This window comes from Stegodyphus dumicola, chromosome X1 (assembly GCF_044657685.1).
Source record: "Stegodyphus dumicola isolate Sdum_Otavi_A_Nest chromosome X1, ASM4465768v1".
NCBI lineage: Eukaryota > Metazoa > Arthropoda > Arachnida > Araneae > Eresidae > Stegodyphus > Stegodyphus dumicola.
In genome coordinates, this window is record NC_140780.1 from 172106451 (window position 1) to 172126639 (window position 20189).

Below are 20189 nucleotides of genomic sequence, written 5' to 3' on the forward strand. Positions count from 1 at the left end.
CACCAAGAAAGTAAGCAAAAAATAGGAGGAAAATGCCTTTTATGTTAGCTAAATTCTTTTTCTTCATAATTTGATAAAGCTTTCTTTCATTCGAAACTCAGATATATATTCTAATATTAAGGGATTCTGACAAAATAAACATGTATGATGTTGTATGATAAGAGTCATATATTTTAGGATCAATATAACTCAGAAAAAGATTTATAACCTTTCTTTCCTAATTTCTACCTTTTTATAATCACGTTCATAAGAGCATGCGGCCTTGCTACAAATACGAATACATTAAGAAAAAGAAAAGCTATTATATTACGATAGTTAGCAAAGTTAGATTTCTTTATATTCTTTTTCAAGACACAGGTGTTACTGAAAACTATTGACAACAGGTATTTTCTAATAAAAAGTTCGACAATTAATCAGTAACCTTTTTCGCTAATTCCTTTACACACGTATAAATAGAATCTTTTATAAGTTTGATTCAGTAAACACTATACTGCTGGCTACTAAAACTGCTACATCATGAAGCAAGAGCACTACAAATCTAAGATCTGCATGAAGGAAACAGCATGCAAGGACATACATATCATTAGCATCTCACGGGATACACGCTTTACAAGTACGTTTAATGACAACTTGAACCACAGTTTTTATTTGGAAATCGCTTTTGTCCGCTGTTTCCGCACTGGCGATCATCTTACGTGACGTACCCGAAGAAGGAGCAGCATCTCAGAATTCGATAGCGGGAAAACCTGAGCCTACTGGAACTCTGGAACTGCGAATTATTGCATTAAGCCGTTGCTACTTGCATTGATAGATATTAAATAACTGCTATGAGAATTTGAAGTCGATAGGTGCAGAAGAACCACACATAACAGGATCTCAATTCCCCTCATATGCAAATGCCCGAAACAGCAGACATCCTGTCCACATCACTGTTGAGAATAGTACAGCTACGTCTTGTACCCTGTGTGAAGAAACTAATTGGGCATGTTGTGTAGCTCCAAGTAGCTCACGTAGGATGCGACGACATCTGCAGCGCTACAGATGTTTAACAGAGCAACCATTGCTTCGGCTTTCCTTGACACTGCGGGGCTAGAATCAACACCTGCAATGGTGCATTCAGCGACACACATAGACTCATCAATGACCTGTCATTGTCTTTTCTGATAAATCAAATTTGCTTACTGTATGATCATGACCGTATCCGTGTGGAGGCAACGAGGAGAACGAACGTTGGAAACGTGTATTCTTCATAATCATACCTGCTCAGTACTTGGATTGATGTTTGAAGATATCATTGGGTGCCCAGACCGTTTACCTACAATCCAGTACTTTAAGCAAGCGCTGGAATATTATTGATATTTTAATGCCCGTGGCTAAGTCATATCTTTCGGGCCTCTGTCACTCCACCATTTAACAGAAGAATGCGAGACCGCATGACACCCACGCTGTCTTGTGTGACCACAATTTAGAAATTATTCGATACCGACCTTGGATGCCGCGCTTTACGGATCTCACTAACAGAAAATGTCTGGCCAATGGTTACAGAAAGACTGGCATGGTAACATCCACCAAACAGAACATCATATTTATTTGTGCATAGAAAAAAAGCTGCATTGAATGCACCATCCCAAAATGCCATCTAAAGGCTCTTCGACTCTGCCGTAAAATAGCTGCTACTGTTGCCACACGTGGAGCCTCAAAGCACTGATTTGTGCACGTTCTGCACCTAAAAATTACCTCAAATTTTAATCATATCATTCTTCTGTTATGAAATATTTGAAAAATAAAGATGATCTTGTTAATTTCTTTCCTTCATGGTTAATAGCAATTTTAATGAGCAACAGTGTACGTAAATTAAAGTATCAAACTAGCTTCTATTAAAAATTTAAAAGGAACTCTTTTGTTATTTGTTTGGATAACAGATGTCATGCATTTAATTTTCGAGTTTTAATAAAAGCCTAATATTTTAGCAATTGGTACTAACAGTTTTTCATAAGATTAGCATGATTTCTCAATTGTAGAAATAAAAGTTACTTAGCTACAGCTGCTAAAATCATTTGCTTAAAACTCGAATAACTGAAAGCAGCAATTCGCTTGCCATTTCATAAATTATCAAATTTTTCATTTATATTTTACTTTTTAAAGGTGTCGTTTCGTTATTATATTTACTTTTAAAATATCATCCAGTCTTAAAAAATTATGTTTGTGCAAACACGTTCAGTTCTTTTCTAATAACTGATATCTAACATATTTTGAAGTTTTGAAAACTAGTACTTAATAAGAAATTTGTTGTAAGGATTATGTTAATTTTATTCACAGTTAAAGTTTGAGTTAAACTTCTTTCCTGGCGAATTCTTATTTAACCGTGAAGTTCTACTTGCTGGTTTAGAAACAATCAGAGTTTCTGATTAGCACACGTCCGCGTTTTGGCTACTCTCTCTCAAAGCTTTTATTACGCTCGGCCGTACTCAGGCCCTTGGCTTCGCAGTCAGTTAGCGTTAAGGGGCCAACTCGGTTAGAATCTTGATAGCTTCGGCTATGACGCTTTAGTTTAGATTAGGTTTAGTTACTTCTTAGCCTCTTAAGCCCAAGTGTCGGCTTTTATTATACACTCCAGCCCACCAGCGGCCGAGCGGTAAAGTCGCTGAACACTGGTAGTTCGGTCCGAGGTTCGAATCCCGCGAACGGGCTGGCTGCATGGGCGTTTTCGTGGTTTTCCCCATGTGTAACGTGTATACGAGCCAGTTTCCCTTAGAAAGTCCTCCACGAAAGGCATCCCTCCCCTTTGGCAGATAGCCCTCGTGTGCTTTGCTATAATTAAATACACATACACATATTATACACTCCAAGACGGAGTTCTGTTAAATCTTATTTGAATAGTTGAGGGTTTTTTAACCTTTCATCTTCAAAAAGTGAAAAGTTCAATAACAAGAGCGCAGATAAATATAAGGGTGGTGGATATAAAAATCAGCGGAAAAAGGCGGCGGGTAACCAGAATTTAAACACAAACCGGTGATCGAGAAGGGGAAACGGTCACCGAGGAAGACTCATCAGAAATTCGTTTAAATACAGTGATGGTGCAAAATCTAGCTAGGCCGGAGGTACAGATTCTGGTAAATAATGTACTAACCACTGCACTCCTGGACACAGGAGCACAATGTTCATTCCTATCAGAAATTTTTTTAAAAAGCATTTTCGTCGTTACAGACTGTTTAAAGCCACGGGATAGAAAGTAATTGCTGCTCAAGGCAAATAGTGCGCATGTTTGGGGAAAACCGAACTGCATGTTCAGATTAAAAACGAGGTGCTAAAAGGTAATTTTCTAGTCGTGAAAATTTACTCACATCCGTCATATTAGGGGCCGATTTTTTACGCGCATCTGGCGCAAATCCTAATTTCCAGAATTATACGCTTCAGGTGCACATTGATCCCGTGGAAGAAGATGAAGTTTCCATGCCGGAAATGGGCTTAGACCACCTGAAGCTTGAAGAAAAGGAGAAGATTTAAAAGTTGGTAAGAAAATTTAATTCTATGTTCAGAGACAAACCTGGCTTCTGCCAAGTAGTTAACCATTCTATTGATAGAGGCAATGCCCCTCCAGTCCGCTCGAAGCCCTATAAATATGATAGGGTGAAAGAAAAAATTATCGAAAAACAGATGAAAAGTTTCTAGAAAATAAAATTATTGTGCCAAGCACTAGTCCATACGCACTAGTCCGGAACGCAAGTCCGGTGGTCCTTTGTAGAAAGAAGAATGGGATACCACCTGAATACCCTGACACGTATAGGTTTTCAGTCGATTATCGTAAACTTAACAGTATAACAAAATATCCCACGTCTTCTCTACCAATAATTCACGAAATAATTAGGAAACTCGCTCGACTTAATTTATGACAACCTTAGACTTAACGTCGGGTTACTTTCAAATCGCCTTAAAACCTGAAGATGTTGAAAAGACTGCGTTTATTACAAAATCAGGTGTATATGCCTTCTTAAGAATGCCGTTTGGTTTAAGCGGAGCGCCGGCTACTTTTCAAAAAGCAATGGATATAGTCTTAAGGCCAGTTTTAGGTAAAAGTACAATTATTTATTTTGATGATATAATAGTTACCAGCGAAACATTGGACGAACATTCAAAACATTTGGAAGAAGTCTTTGCCTTACTTAACGAGGCCGGTTTCAAAATAAATGCAAGAAAATGCAAGTTCGCGGCAAAGGAATCGCGATACCTTGGGTACAAGATTTCTAATAAGGGCATACAGATTAATAATTCTAAAATACAAGCGATTAAAAGTTATCCTTCCCCAAACACGGCTAAGTAATTATCTTCGGTTTTGGGCTTATGTTCCTATTATAGAATGTTTATAAAAGATTTTGCGAAAATAGTTGAGCTTCTTTTAGTGCTAAAAAGAAAGAAAACTAGATTTTCTTGGACAGCCGAGGCAAACACAGCGTTTGAACAATTAAAAAATGCACTAATTAATGCCCCAATCCTTAAATTCTAATTCCTAGAAGGCGAAAAAGGTCTAGAGATTGCAGCAGATGCATCTTTTCGAAAACGCTGAATTCTACCCAAAGGAACTATTCAGCCACAGAGCGAGAAACGCTCGCTGTTTTATTAGCGGTTCAAAAATTTCGTGTCTACTTCGGAAGTTCCCCGATAACAGTGTACTCAGATCATGCGGCAGTGGGTCGCTTGTATTCGGGAAAAAATTTATCGCCTCGCCTTATACGACGGACTTTAAAGTTACAGGAATTCAATTTAATAATAAAACACACGCCCGGAAAAGAAAATGTAGTTGCCGATGTCCTTTCACGAATAAAAATTGATGAGGAGGGAAATACTATTAAGTGTGCTATGCTCACCTCTAAAGTTATCGAGTCTCGTGAAACAATAGTTGAAGAAGTGAGAAAGGACCCGGAATTTAAAGATATTCACGCATATATGTTTGAGCATATAGATTTAACGGCTATTCGCAATAGGGCGCAGCATTACGAAATAATCGACAAATTGTTATTTTATACAAAGGTAACAAATGATAATCAGGAATACCGACCAGTGATACCAGCGAGTCTGCGTTTAAATATATTAGAAGAATTGCATGATCTACCGTATGCAGGGCATTTAGGAATTCGAAAAACAGTGCAGAGGGTATGCGAAGCGGTTTATTTTCCGCAGTAACAAAGTTACGGCGCATGTTAAGTCATGCCATTTGGGCCAGTTAATAAATTATGTTAATTACAGCCCCGCGGGTATTTAAAAAACATAAAAACAACTTTCCAAATGAAATGGTTGGCATAGATTTGCTTGGACCCTACCATAGAACAAAAATAAATAAAAATAGATATTTGTTAACAATTGTAGACCATTTTTCTAAATGGGTAGAAATAGTCCCTCTTAAACGAGCTTCAGCTAAAATAGTCGCAGATTCTTTTTTAAATAAATATATTTTAAAATACGGGGCCCCATTAAAAGTAATATCAGATAACGAAAAACAGTTTGTTAGCAATATATTTAAAAATTTGTGCACAGGATTGGCATACGCCATCTAAAAATGGTACCATATAGACCGGAATCGAATATTGCGGAACGCGTAAATAAGAATATTGTAAAAATTATCAGAGGATACGTGAAAAATGTTCCTGAACGCTGGGACAGCTGTGTCAATGAGTTAGGTTTTGCCTTGAGAACAGCAAACCACGATACTACACAGAAGACCCCCCGCGGAGTTATTTTTAGGAAGAAAAATCCTAACGCCTTTGGATAAGCTGTTCTTTTCACTGCAAAGGCAAGAAGAATTCAAGTTAAAAGACATATAGAAAATGATCGACGAAGCAATTAAAAGCTCTGATGTAGCAAGACAAAAGCAAAAGATCTACTATGACAGAAATAGAAGGGAAATGGTATATAAAGTGGGACAGAAAGTACTCAAGTTGAAATACTCATTATCATCCGCACCCGAAAACAGTAGGGCGAAGTTCGAACCCAGGTTTGAAGGGCCGTATATCGTGGAGAGAATACGAAAAGCCAAGTTTTATTTAAAGGCCGAAAATGGCCAACAACTGGTTGCAAATATCGATCAGATAAAGGCGTATTACAGCCGTGCTAATTTTAAAATTTTACAGGATTTATTACAGGATCCTGGAAGGGAAGATAGAAGTCCGTCAGTTCAAAAGCATAGCTGGGGTCTCCCAATACAAAGAAATCAGACTGATCAATCATCGACCAAGCTGGTCCAATCCGGTAAAGGTTCAGGCGCACGAAAACGGAGGAGTGTAGCACCGACGGATCAACGAGCCAGAACCGAGGATTCTACAAAAACACTAGTACCACTGGCTTAAAAGAGTGAGGTCTGCTGAGAAGGTTCTAGTCAAACAGAAATTTTAATGACGTGCAGATTCTACGAGACGCAAACCACGGTTTCCAGCGGCAACAACTACAAAGGAGGCCCAAGGAGGTCCATAATGGATAGCGAAAAGCGAGAAAAAAACCCGCGCAAACAGCAGTGCCTGACCAAGAAGTTAAAAGGTTCAAGCGAAAGTTCAAAGACCCTGAAGGACGAATGACACCACCAGAGCTGAAGAGGAAACTCCAGGTTCAAAACCCGCAGCCGGCCCGCAAATCTCCCATATTCCTAGACAAGGGGCAGAAGAAGAAAATTAGCGACGCGAACGACACGGAGCATCAAACATCTAGAAGGAGGGTGGAGGTCATGAGGTTTCCCATATTTGAACAATTCTGCCACATCAGAATGGAGGAATATAAAAAAGGAGATAAGTGAAAATTTCCTTCCTTATTTTACTTTGAAAACAGATTCAACTTTATATCATCTTGTTTTAAGTTGCTAAAGATTGTAAGGATCCTAAGTTTTACTAACGTTTATTTTGTTTTAAATCTTTACTATCACTTCTTATTTTCTACTTCCGGCCAGAATTTAAAACTTTAACTTATTTATGCAAATTTGTCTTGCTAAAGCCAAGTACTTAAGTTGTGGCTTTTTGCCAAGCAAGAGAGAGGAAGGAGTTATTAGAAGCAGGCCGCTTGCCATAGTAGTTTTACTCGGTTGCTGGTTGCCTTCAAAGCCAGAGGTTTAATCCTCTTGATAATTTTAAACGTATCGTAGTGTTAGCAGCTCTCTGTACTACATACGGATTTTGTTAAATACGGCCAATCTTAAAGTTAGGTACTTTTATATTAATCCAAAGTTAGTTTTAGTCAAAGTTTTAGTTAGTAGTTTTATATTGTTACGTTCAGACCACAAGTGGTTGGTCTCTGTATTCCGAAGTTCCGGAAATCGCTGTAAAGATAGAAAAATAAAGGGTTTCGTATACCCTTCCTGTGTGTATTTTCTACTTCACAATTTATTGAACATAGCTTGAGTAAGCTCCCTGTTCCGAGTCAGGAGAGTTCATGTTTCCAAGGCAAGTAAAGAGGAATACAAGTCCTGATAGTGGCGCCCGATGAAGAAGAATAACCATGGCCGAGTTTCAAGAAGAACCTGTGGTGCCTGCAGAAGCGGCTCAGAATCCAGAAATGCCACCTACTGCCCTGGAAGGATTTGGGTACATCGTACAGACCATGCGCGCATCGATGAAACCAGAAGCAACATTTAATGGAAACTCACCGGTAGCCAGTTTTTTGGAAAACTTGGATGACCACTTCATGCTGTATCCAGTCCATGAGTTCCAGAAAGTCACCTTAGCTACCAGCGCTTTGAGGGGCCAAGCGCTTAATTGGTTCAAATGTATAGGCAATAGCCTCTTGGGTCAAGCGGGAAGTCCCACCTATACTTAAGAATATTTCATGACTGCCTTAGTAAAAGCATACCCTGTCGTAAGAAATCGTTCCAAATTAGAAGCGGAATTCTTCAGCATATACCAGAAACGAATTGAAAATATCTCAAGCTTTATTTTAAGAAAAATTCACGTCTTTAAACTCTCGTATGGAAGCCGTCCGGATCCTGAGATAATCCAAGTGATTTTGCCGAGGTTACTTCCCCAAGTACAAGACTTTATTGAATTAAAGAATCCGACTACACTGGAAAAGTTATTTGAGCTAGCAATCCAGTTTGAAAGTAGAAGAACGGCGGACATTGAAAGAAGACGCCAGTATGAGCAACGAAGCCAATTTGGTGCGCCAAGACTACAGCAAAGGCAAGAACACGGCTACGGAAGCAAATCGAATCAGTGGGCAAGGAAACCTGAGTATCCAAAAAAAACCGGCGAACGTCGACTGTTCAATAATAAGCCAGAAAAAAAGTCTGAAGGCCAGCGGAAAAAGAAGGAAGGCATGGAAAGGAAGAAAGAAAATTTAAACTAAAAGTGATTTCTGCTGACGGGAGGGTGCGGAAATCCGAAGGCCAAGAAAACCCCTCTTCCTTCAAGTTAAATACATTTATTGTGAAAAATTTGACTCTTCCAAAGATTGAAGTTTTCGAGAACAACATCCCAGCCACCGCACTCCTGGATACAGGCGCGCAGTGTTCCTGTGTGGCAGAAGACTTTTTTAGGAAGTACTTCCGTAGATACCACATATATAATTCGGATAATACGACAGTGTTAGCTGTGCAGGGAGAAAGATGCAAATGCATAGGTAAAATACCATTACATATACGCATCAAGGACGAGCAACTAAAGATTATGTTTTTTATCGTAAAAAATTTACAAGCACATGTCATTTTAGGGATAGATTTTCTTTCAGAGGCAGAAGCAACGCTGGATTTCAACCAAGCGTCCCTTAAGCTGACCATGCAACCAGTTCGGGAAGAAAAAAGAGAACCACCCACATTAAACCTCGACCACCTGCCTAATGGAGAGCAACAAAAAATTCGACAAGTGGTAAGTGAATTTGCTTCGTTATTTAGTGATATTCCCGGATTTACTCAAGTTACTAACCATAGTATCGACACCGGAGATTCACTGCCAGTTCGCCACAAACCATATCGGTATGTAAGAATAAAGAAAAAATTATAGAGTGGCACATTCGAGATGTGTTACGTAAAAAGATCATAACGCCCATCGCAAGTAGTTATGCTAGCCCGGTTGTGTTATGTAAGAAAAATAATGACTATCCGGTAACACATCCAAAAAGGTGGCGTTTTGCAATTGACTACTAAATTAATTAAATTAATCTCCATGACTAAATATCCGGTATATCCGTTACCTATTATTGAAGAAATTTTAAGGAACATAACTTCTACAAAATATGTGACTACGTTAGACTTAACGACTGGTTATTTTCAAATAGGGGTTAAACCGGATGATGTGCCTAAGACTGCTTTTATAACCAAGTCTGGCACTTATGCATTCTTGCGTATGCCGTTTGGCCTTTCAGGGAAACCGGCAACATTTCAGCGATGTATGGACATTGTGCTAAGGCCTGTTCTAGGAAAGACCACATTTATCTATTTAGACGATATCATTATTACTAGTGATAATCTCGACCAACATGTACAGGATTTAAGAGTGTTTTCATTATTAAATGAGGCCGGTCTAAAAGTTAATGTCGAAAAGTGCAAATTTGCAGCCCCTGAATTAAAATACTTAGGTTACAAAATATCTCAGAAAGGAATCGAGACAGACGAATCAAAAATAATCGCTGTGCAAAAGTATCCGCCGCCAAATTCGGCGAAGAAGCTCTCTTCTTTTCTAGGACTTTGTTCATATTATAAGTCCTTTATAAAAGATTTTGCAGCTGTTGCTGAACCATTGTTAAAATTAAAAAGGAAAAAGGCGAGATTCTCGTGGACGGCCGAAGCCAATAGTGCTTTTGAAAAATTAAAGCAAGCATTAACGCAAGCCCCTGTTTTGAAATTTCCTGAAAAGGATGAAAACTTAGAAATTTCAGCGCATGCTTCGGATTATGCGGTAGGAGCGGTACTTTCGCAAAATCAGCAGCCCGTGGCATTTTTTAGTAGAACTCTAAATCAAACACAAAGAAATTATTCCGCGACTGAGAGAGAGGCACTTGCAGTTCTGTTAGCAGTGCAAAAGTTCCGAGTCTATTTTGGAAGGGCGCCAATAACAGTGTATTCTGATCATGCGGCGGTAACTAGATTGTACTCAGGGAAAACCTTATCCCCAAGGTTAATAAGATGGGCACTCAAGTTACAAGAATATAATCTGGTAATTAAGCACACCCCCGGAAAGGAAAATATCGTAGCAGATGCCCTATCCAGAATAAAAATAGATGAAGAAGGTAATACTGTAAAGGTGGCAATGCTCATAGCATGTACGATACATTCCCGAGAAACTGTAATAACCGAACTGGGTAAGGATCCTGAATTTAAAAATATTTATGATTATTTAAAGGATCCTGAAAATTTTAGCCACCAAGATATTGTGGCGATAAGAAATAGGGCGGCCCATTACGAACTAATAGATGGTCTATTATTTTATACAAAAACTACGAATTCCAACAACGAATTTCGACCTGTTATCTCAGCTAGTCTTATATTAAATGTACTACAGGAGTTACACGACTCCCCTTTAGCTGCTCATGCTGGTATTCGAAAAACTATCCAACGCGTACGCGAAGCAGTTTATTTTCCTGAGCTGCAAAAGTTAACAAGGGCGTATGTCCAGTCCTGCCCAACATGTCAAGCAGTTAATTATATTAATTTCCGCCCGGCAGGGTTTCTAAATAGCATTAAATCGGAATTTCCAAATGAAATAATTGGCATCGATTTATTTGGCCCTTTCCCAAAAAGTCAGTTAAATAAAAGTCGCTATCTCCTTGTTACGGTTGATCATTTTAGTAAGTGGACCGAAATTGTTCCCTTAAAACGAGCCTCCGCGAAATTAGTTACTGATTCTATTTTAAATAAATATATTTTAAAATACGGGACGCCCCTAAAAGTTATATCGGATAAAGGTCCTCAATTTGTAAGTAATATATTTGAAGACATGTGCCAAAAACTGGGCATACGTCATTTAAAAATGGTCCCGTATCGGTCGCAATCAAATATAGCGGAACGGGTCAATAGAAATATAGTGAAAATTATCCCTAGTTATGTTAAAAATATTCATAAAAGCTGGGATAACTATGTCAATGAATTAGCGTTCGCCCTTAGGACCGCAAAACATGATACGACGGGCAAAACTCCTGCTGAGTTATATTTAGGCAGAAAGATTATAACGCCGTTAGATAAATTATTTTATGTTCAACAAAGAGCCCCAGAATTTAAAATGGGCGATATAGAAAAATTAATTAAAGAAGCAAAAAAGAACACTGAAGTAGCCCAGCGAAAACAGAAGCTTAATTATGATGTGAAACGACGGGGAGTAACTTATAAAGTAGGGGATGAAATGTTAAAAATTAAGCATTCACTTTCTTCAGCACCAGAAGATAAAACTGCCAAATTTTATCCACGATTTGAAGGACCATATGTCATAGAAAAAGTAACTCAGGCTGTAGTGGTATTAAAAGCCAGGAGTGGTGAAACCTGCAACGCAAACGTTGACCAGATAAAACCATTTTATAATCGTAATAAAATGCCAATATTTCAAGATCTTTTGCAGGGTCCGGCACGGCAGGCACAAGGTCCAGAGGTGGAACAACGACAATCACAAAGGCAAGCCATTAGTAGACAGGAGCAATTGAAAAGAAAGTTCCCCCGTTGATAAACTGAAGGTAACAAGAAAAAGAAGCCGTTCCACAGACCAGAAAAGGGAGGGCACGACCACCCCCAGAATGAAGAAGGGAGAAGTACGACTAATGCAAAGAGAGCCAGGAGAAATGACTGCAACTATAACACGGCTCCAAAACGGAAGATCTACCCATCGGATAGGAGTCTACGCAGCAAATGTCGACGAAGTGATGAAGGAAAACCAGCTGCAGATGCAAAGAAGCAAGAAAAATTTGAACAGCCAGCAACGAGATCCAGGCAAGAACGAGAGAGAGTTGTCCCGGTTCCGCCAAGACCAGCTGCCATCAAACGGCCGAGACCACAGGCAGATGCTTAAAAGAAGGTCTTCAAGGGTGACCGAACAGGAAGAAAAAGAAAGCTCATGGAGGAAGGAACCGAAGGGCGAACCCGCACAAGACGGAAGATCATCCAGACTGTAGTCTTCGCTACTTTCCAGGACTGGGCAGAAAAAAGGATGTCTGAATATCACAAAGATAAGTAAAACTTTATGTTACTTTGAAACCTTAAGTTAATTTTTCATTCTTACTGCAAGTGGCAGAATTCAAGAAGTTTTACCTCATGTGAGGCCTACCTTTATCGCCAAAAAGGCGAGAAATGAGTTGTTACCTATTTTGGTATTATGTTTTTCAATTACTTGCGAGTAAAACTAAAATTAATGTATAATAGGAATGTGTAAATACTTGAATATTGTAAAAGCATTGATAATCTTTGAGAAAGGTACCTTAAGAAAATTGTAAAAATTACTGTATAAAATTTTATTTAAAAGATTCTGGCAAGAAAGAAGTTTTAATCTGAAAGGCTTTTGAAATGTAGTATTTCAATGTAGAAGAATTGGCACTTGCTTGGAAAAGAATAGAAGTTAACAATGTACTACTAATGTATGTTTTAAAATGCGTAAAATTAACGGCATGTTAATATGTCCTTATATACAATGTGAACTGTTATCTTAAAAGTTAAGAAATACTGTGATATGTTAAAAGTGAAAATGCCAAAAATTTTAACTCATTCGTGTGACTGTAAAAAGAGCAAATTATTGTGAATATGTTTTAAAGGTTGAATGAATGTAGTTAGGCTCTCTGACGCTACACTTCAGAGTTAGCCACTTTTCAGAATAGTACCTCAGGGTTTAGAGATGAATATAAGGTGTGTTCTGAGGTCTTGTTATGTTGAATTTTAACACGTTAGTGTTTTATTGCAGGCGGTAGTGTTGAACACTTGTACATAGACACGCTCGTGTTTGGTGTTTTTCTTTACAACACATGTCAGAGAGCACGGGGAGATAATTAAATAACGTCATGAATGAAATAAGAATTTTAAAGGAGAAATATAAATATTCATGTTACTTGCCATTTGATTGTGTAACATTTCATTAAACTAGTTTTCCTTCCAGATCTCTGGAAGGAACCAGATTTCAACTAAGAAACTCCTGTTTATAGATGCAGTACAGATTAAAAATCTTGTCCATGGAGTTGATAATGTAAAAACGACTTTTTTAATTTCTAGTTTCTAGTGAGAAATGTCTGTAAAAGATTGGCCTCGCGTTAGATACTAGAGCTAAAAGTTTTCAACAAGGTCGTTTTAGACCTCAGTTTCAAACTAATTAACTCTGGCGGGAAGTATGTAAGGATCCTAAGTTTTACTAACGTTTATTTTGTTTTAAATCTTTACTATCACTTCTTATTTTCTACTTTCGGCCAGAATTAAAAGCTTTAACTTATTTATGCAAATTTTTCTTGCTAAAGCCAAGTACTTAAGTTGTGGCTTTTTGCCAAGCAAGAGAGAGGAAGGAGTTATTAGAAGCAGGCGGCTTGCCATAGTAGTTTTACTCGGTTGCTGGTTGCCTTCAAGGCCAGAGGTTTAATCCTCTTGATAATTTTAAACGTATTGTAGTGTTAGCAGCTCTCTGTACTACATACGGATTTTGTTAAATACGGCCAATCTTAAAGTTAGGTACTTTTATATTAATCCAAAGTTAGTTTTAGTTAAAGTTTTAGTTAGTAGTTTTATATTGTTACGTTCAGACCACAAGTGGTTGGTCTCTGTATTCCGAAGTTCCGGAAATCGCTGTAAAGATAGAAAAATAAAGGGTTTCGTATACCCTTCCTGTGTGTATTGTCTACTTCACAATTTATTGAACATAGCTTGAGTAAGCTCCCTGTTCAGAGTCAGGACAGTTCATGTTCCAAGGCAAGTGAAGAGGAATACAAGTCCTGATAGTGGCGTCCGACGAAGAAGGATAACCATGGCTGAGATTCAAGAAGAACCTGTGGTGCCTGCAGAAGCGGCTCAGAATCCAGAAATGCCAGCTACCGCCCTGGAAGGATTTGGGTACATCGTACAGACCATGGGCGCATCGATGAAACCAGAAGCAACATTTAATGGAAACTCACCGGTAACCAGTTTTTTGGAAACATTGGATGACCACTTCATGCTGTATCCAGTCCATGAGTTCCAGAAAGTCACCTTAGCTACCAGCGCTTTGAGGGGCCAAGCGCTTAATTGGTTCAAACGGGAAGTCCCACCTATACTTAAAAAAATTTCAAGACTGCCTTAGTAAAAGCCTTCCCTGTCGTAAGAAATCGTTCCAAATTAGAAGCGGAATTCTTCAGCATATACCAGAAACGAATTGAAAATCTCTCAAGCTTTATTTTAAGAAAAATTCACGTCTTTAAACTCTCGTATGGAAGCCGTCCGGATCCTGAGATAATTCAAGTGATTTTGCCGAGGTTACTTCCCCAAGTACAAGACTTTATTGAATTAAAGAATCCGACTACACTGGAAAAGTTATTTGAGCTAGCAATCCAGTTTGAAAGTAGAAGAACGGCGGACATTGAAAGAAGACGCCAGTATGAGCAACGAAGCCAATTTGGTGCGCCAAGACTACAGCAAAGGCAAGAACACGGCTACGGAAGCAAATCGAATCAGTGGGCAAGGAAACCTGAGTATCCAAAAACAACCGGCGAACGTCGACAGTTCAATAATAAGCCAGAAAAAAAGTCTGAAGGCCAGCGGAAAAAGAAGGAAGGCATGGAAAGGAAGAAAGAAAATTTAAACTAAAAGTGATTTCTGCTGACGGGAGGGTGCGGAAATCCGAAGGCCAAGAAAACCCCTCTTCCTTCAAGTTAAATACATTTATTGTGAAAAATTTGACTCTTCCAAAGATTGAAGTTTTCGTGAACAACATCCCAGCCACCGCACTCCTGGATACAGGCGCGCAGTGTTCCTGTGTGGCAGAAGATTTTTTTAGGAAGTACTTCCGTAGATACCACATATATAATTCGCATAATACGACAGTGTTAGCTGCGCAGGGAGAAAGATGCAAATGCATAGGTAAAATACCATTATATATACGCATCAAGGACGAGCAAGTAAAGATTATGTTTTTTATCGTAAAAAATTTACAAGCACATGTCGTTTTAGGGATAGATTTTCATTCAGAGGCAGAAGCAACGCTGTAAAAAACCAAGCGTCCCTTAAGCTGACCATGCAACCAGTTCGGGAAGAAAAAAGAGAACCACCCACATTAAACCTCGACCACCTGCCTAAGGGAGAGCAACAAAAAATTCGACAAGTGGTAAGTGAATTTGCTTCGTTATTTAGTGATATTCCCGTAAGCTCCCTGTTCCGAGTCAGGACAGTTCATGTTTCCAAGGCAAGTAAAGAGGAATACAAGTCCTGATAAGATGTTTAGAAAAGTTAAATCGCAGATGGCGAGAACTTAATTGTAAATAGCTTGTAATCATAAATTTTTATGTTCGCAATTTCGCGAGAAGCTACTAGAAGTAAGAATTTTTGTTAAGAACTCGCAAGTTGCGAGAGTTAAATATTGAATATATTTAGTCGAAAGACTCTTTGAATACTGAAATCTGTTAACTTAAAGTTAAGATTTCGTGTAAAGATGATAAATTGTAGCTAAGCAACTATGACTGTTGATGTAAAGTGAATTTAAAAGTGATGGGTAAATATCTAAATGTTTTTGTTAAAATAGAAATGTTTTAATCTCTATGTTGAAATTTCCTAAAGCTAAACTTGTACAAAAAATAATTTTTGGCCTCTTTTTTTATCCTGCTCACGGAGGAAAGATTGCTAAATTCCATGATATTTGTGAAGGGATACCTCTAAAGTATCCACGCTGTTCAGCTTGAAGTAATTCCTCTCGGTTGTAAAATGTTTTTAATTTCTTTAAACCAGGAAAACTTTATTAAACCAGTTTTTGTTTTCCTTGTAATACTCAGTGTATACATTTATAAGATAAAAAATTTAAATAAAGGACATATAAATGCAAATTCTGAAACAAAAGGCAGAAATAATTTTAAAATAAAATTTATAAAAATTTAAATCTATTTTAAAGAACTTAAAGGGTAACTCTTTAGTAAATTTTGAAGCTACATAATTTTGTAAAAACTAATTCTTTTTATTCTGTAGCAAATCAGTATTTGGAAAAACTTTAAAAATTATTCCAGCACATAGAAAATATATTTGAAAATTTATTAGGCAAGTTAATATATTTACAAAAAAAATTGCTTATTTATACTTTTATCTTTAAACATGTAGATACATTAAGTTTATTTCGTTGTATGAAAAATGAGAAAATAATGCCCTCCTAGAAGAAATGCTTTCCCGTGATTCGAACTCCGAATCTCCCGACTGCTAGCCGGACGTGATCCCAATTACTCCACGAAGGCATGCGTGAAGAAAATAGAAACTTACAAACTCAAAATACAAATTAGCAAGTTAAAAAGTTAACAAAATTTATAATACAAAGAAACAAAATAGCACAAAATAACTAAGATTACCAGTCATCAAAGAGTACAAACTTTATAGCAACTTACAAGAAGGTACATTAAATTGTTTGTAAGCATAGCTTCAAGTTTTCTAGCCAAAGAAAATATCCATTTGTTCTTATCTAAAGCTCTCATCAACTTCTTTTAGCTAAATATCAAATTTAAATTGGACTTAACTTGTTTCCGTTAGTTCGGCGTTCGACATTAATCCCCTATAATCGTCACTTTTAAAGTGGTCAATGCCTGAGAGTGAATAAAATTAACCGCAGCATCACACGGTACAAAACTTGCAATAATGATGAGTCTCGGGAACTGGAGCCAAATTACACCTTAAAATTTCTTCATTCTTTTTTTTTTTAATCAGACAAAATTTAATACTTCTATAGCAGTTAGACATTTTGAAAGAGTGAAAGTCTTAGAAAATTGTGAAGTTAAAACTTAGCAACAGTTATAAAAGCTTTACAAATTATTCGAATGAGAAAATTTTAATATAGAATAAAAATACTAATTGCAATATTAGTCGTTAAAACAGGGCTCCAAGTAAATTTTCACCTTCTGTTAGAACCGTTAAAATAGCCATATCCCCAGCACAGTCGGTGCGGCCGTGCTTGGTATATTGGTTACCGATGCTGACTCTCATATCGTTGTACCTGGATTCGAAAAGACATGGATAATTTGTTTGTCTTTCCCCCTGCCCTCTTAATCGGTGTAGTGATTATCGATGCTAGCTACTGTGACGTGGGGCTAGGTACGAATTCTTCAAAAAGTATAAATGTGTGTAAATGAATATTATCCATGCGGTATGGGGTACTTAAAATTAAAATACTAGAGAGCTGAAAGTTTTCTTGAGTGGTTTAGTGATAGGGTAAAAAGTGTGGATGACCCACGATTCAGTCTCCTGGCATATGCTTCGTCAACGGTAAGACAGAACTGTAGAACTGTGCAATTAGTGGGGGGAGGGCATATATCTGTATGACAATTTGATGAAGTTCTGGTGTTGTACTCATTATTTTTCTTGTCCTGTCTATGCTCCGCTCTTGCGGGTGTAATATAGGTTTACCTCTATAACGGACCCTAATCAGCGTTCTCGGTGATGAGTTGGCTAAAAACCAATATGTTCGGACATTCCGGACAAGGAAATGTCTCATTATTAAAAAACAATCTCTTGTCTCGACATAATGACTGTTCACAAAATTGTGAACGGAGGAAACTCAGCTACTCACTACTTCTCAGCTACTTCAGTATACGTGTTTTTTCGTTTGAATCTTCATTTCTCGTTTGAATCTTCATTTCTTCATTATCGAATAATGTTTTACATCATAATTAAATTATTTTACAGAAAAAGGCAGTAAAAACATCAAATCAATCAGTGAAATACTTTCGCGTGTATACGTTTACGAAGATTTCATTAGATGATATTCTTTTAAGACGAAATTGTAATAAAATAATAATAAATCAAATTTCCATGTAATTGGTAACATCATGTTTTGATATATAATTCATAAACATAAAAATTGTATTAATATAAGAAGTATTTAACTATTTTTAGAGGTGTTAGAAAGGGAGAGGTATTCTACCTTCAAAAGTAGTGGTATAAATATTCAGCGTGAACAAAAAATCTAGAACTTATTTGATGCCAAACAGTATCCATATTATATTACATATTCAGCAATAGAAAAGTATTGAATGCAGCTAATTTGTTAAGTAAAAGAATATTTTAACTTTCTTTAAACGATGGCAATCGGTGTTAGTTAAAATAAAATTCCATCATCATTACTTTTTATATCTACAACATATCATTTATGTAAAAATCGCCTCCAAAGTGTATTAAAAGTTTGACCAGTTTAGTGTAATTTACAGGCAATGATTGCATAATTTAAATTTTAGATTATTCCTTTAATATTTAGACTAAAAGAAAAAAGGCGTTGAAATGTTCCCATGAAAACTAACATTAATGTAAACACTCGAATTCATACCGTAACTTATATTATTGAATTTAATATTATGATATAATTAAATAAACATTTCCAAATTGAATTATAAATTTATGTTCTTTTTTACAGCTCGGTTGTAGAGACATTAGGTATTTTTGGAGGCAGGCAAGATGAAAAATATGCAACGCCTTCGCCGGGAATCAAACCGCGGACCTCTCAATTACGCTCTGAGCGTGCAGACCACTACACCACGAAGGCTCGTTAAGAAGTCGGGAGGAATACCTTATACGGTTTATTTTGCTTTAAAATGTTATGTGCATTGACTACAAGCACTGACGATACACGATGTATAATTTATTGTAAAATCCAGGCAGTTTTGAATAAAGGTCCCATACAGAGTTATAAAATAATTCAATCATAAGTTGAGATTATACAAAACATATGATATCGAAGAACAAACACTGTATGAAATAATAATTTTGTTTTCAAATTACGTTAATATTGAATAAGATATTCCTAGTGTAATATGTAATACCACGTTTTTATTTGAAAAGTTATTATGAAAACTGACCTTTTAAGAAAATTATTTAGCTCCAACATATGAAGACTTTTATGTAAAATTACACTTTTTATAAAATGGCAGAAGAATTACGTAGAAAATGGATAAAAGCCAGGTTCTCATCAGCGCAAAGTTACTTAATATGATTGCATCTGCTATCCATACTTGCTCTTAAAGAGCCAAAGGTAATATTAAAATACTCATTTTTCTTTTTGAATAAAAGGAAAACAAATGTGTGTTTTCAGACGAAAGTAATATACTCTATTTCTATATTTTACCAAAAATGTTGGAAATTGCATATAAAGTATCTAAAATAAATACTTGTGTTATCTTTGGTTTCTTCTTTCTTTTCTCAAGAATACCATATTCTATCTTTAAAATATTTGACTAGAATTTTATATCTACTTAATGGGTAAGAAAACGTAATTACTCAAATCTTTACATAGTCATATATGTATTATTTAAAAATATTTATTAGAAAACTACATAAACTACTTACCAACTAGAAGTTTTTGAAACCAAAGAATTTTTTTTTCTTTCTGATGTTTGAGTTTAGTGAAAAATTGCATTGAAATAGGTGTAATATATGGAGCAGTGTTCTTCACAAAAATTTGAATTCGAAGAAAATATAACTCCGTACCATATTTAAAATAAGTGCTCTTCTCATTGCTTTCCCTAAGCAGAATGTGCTCACCCACGCTTTATTTCTTTTCGGAGAAACAGAAGGGTTGCAGTGGCGCACCAAATTTGGCTCGCTATCGCCTCCCATAAAATATATATCACCCGTGGAATAAATGATATCTGTAGTATCCATTAAAACCTCATTTCAAAAAAATTAATTTCAAGTACATAATTTCTGATTGATGATAAGGTTTGATACGATGCTTAAACTCGCAAATGCGTCACATCTACTATAGCTTGTTTACTTCAATTATTGTTTACTTCAATTTACAATATTATTTAAAATGTTTAACGGACAACGGAATAAAGTTACAGCACTTTTCCTTTTAAATTTCTTTTCCAAGCTTTCAGTCCAAGTTTTTTAAGTAAATTCGAAATCCAAATACTTGTATTATTAGAATTTTATATGTTTCGGATTTTTTGAATCCTAACTCGTTTTTCGTAACCTAATTTTTTCCAATTCATTACTATGCATTTCCTTCTCTTTTTTAAATTCGTGTTGTTGCAATAATGTAAGATCATTTAAATGATTTCCTTATATAAGTTTCGAAGACTCAGTTTTCATTTGTCAGTTGTTAGAGTGT

General features: G+C 36.6%; 1 protein-coding gene across 1 annotated transcript in view; it reads right to left on the reverse strand.

Moving 5' to 3' along the window:
• Positions 1-19592, reverse strand: part of LOC118187462 (uncharacterized) — a 64200-nt gene extending 44608 nt beyond the window's left edge. Inside the window, exon 1 of the mRNA XM_035357698.2 lies at positions 19424-19592. The gene's annotated coding sequence lies outside the window, so the exon portion shown is untranslated. The remainder of the gene's footprint in view (positions 1-19423) is intronic.
• Positions 19593-20189: the final 597 nt, after the last annotated feature.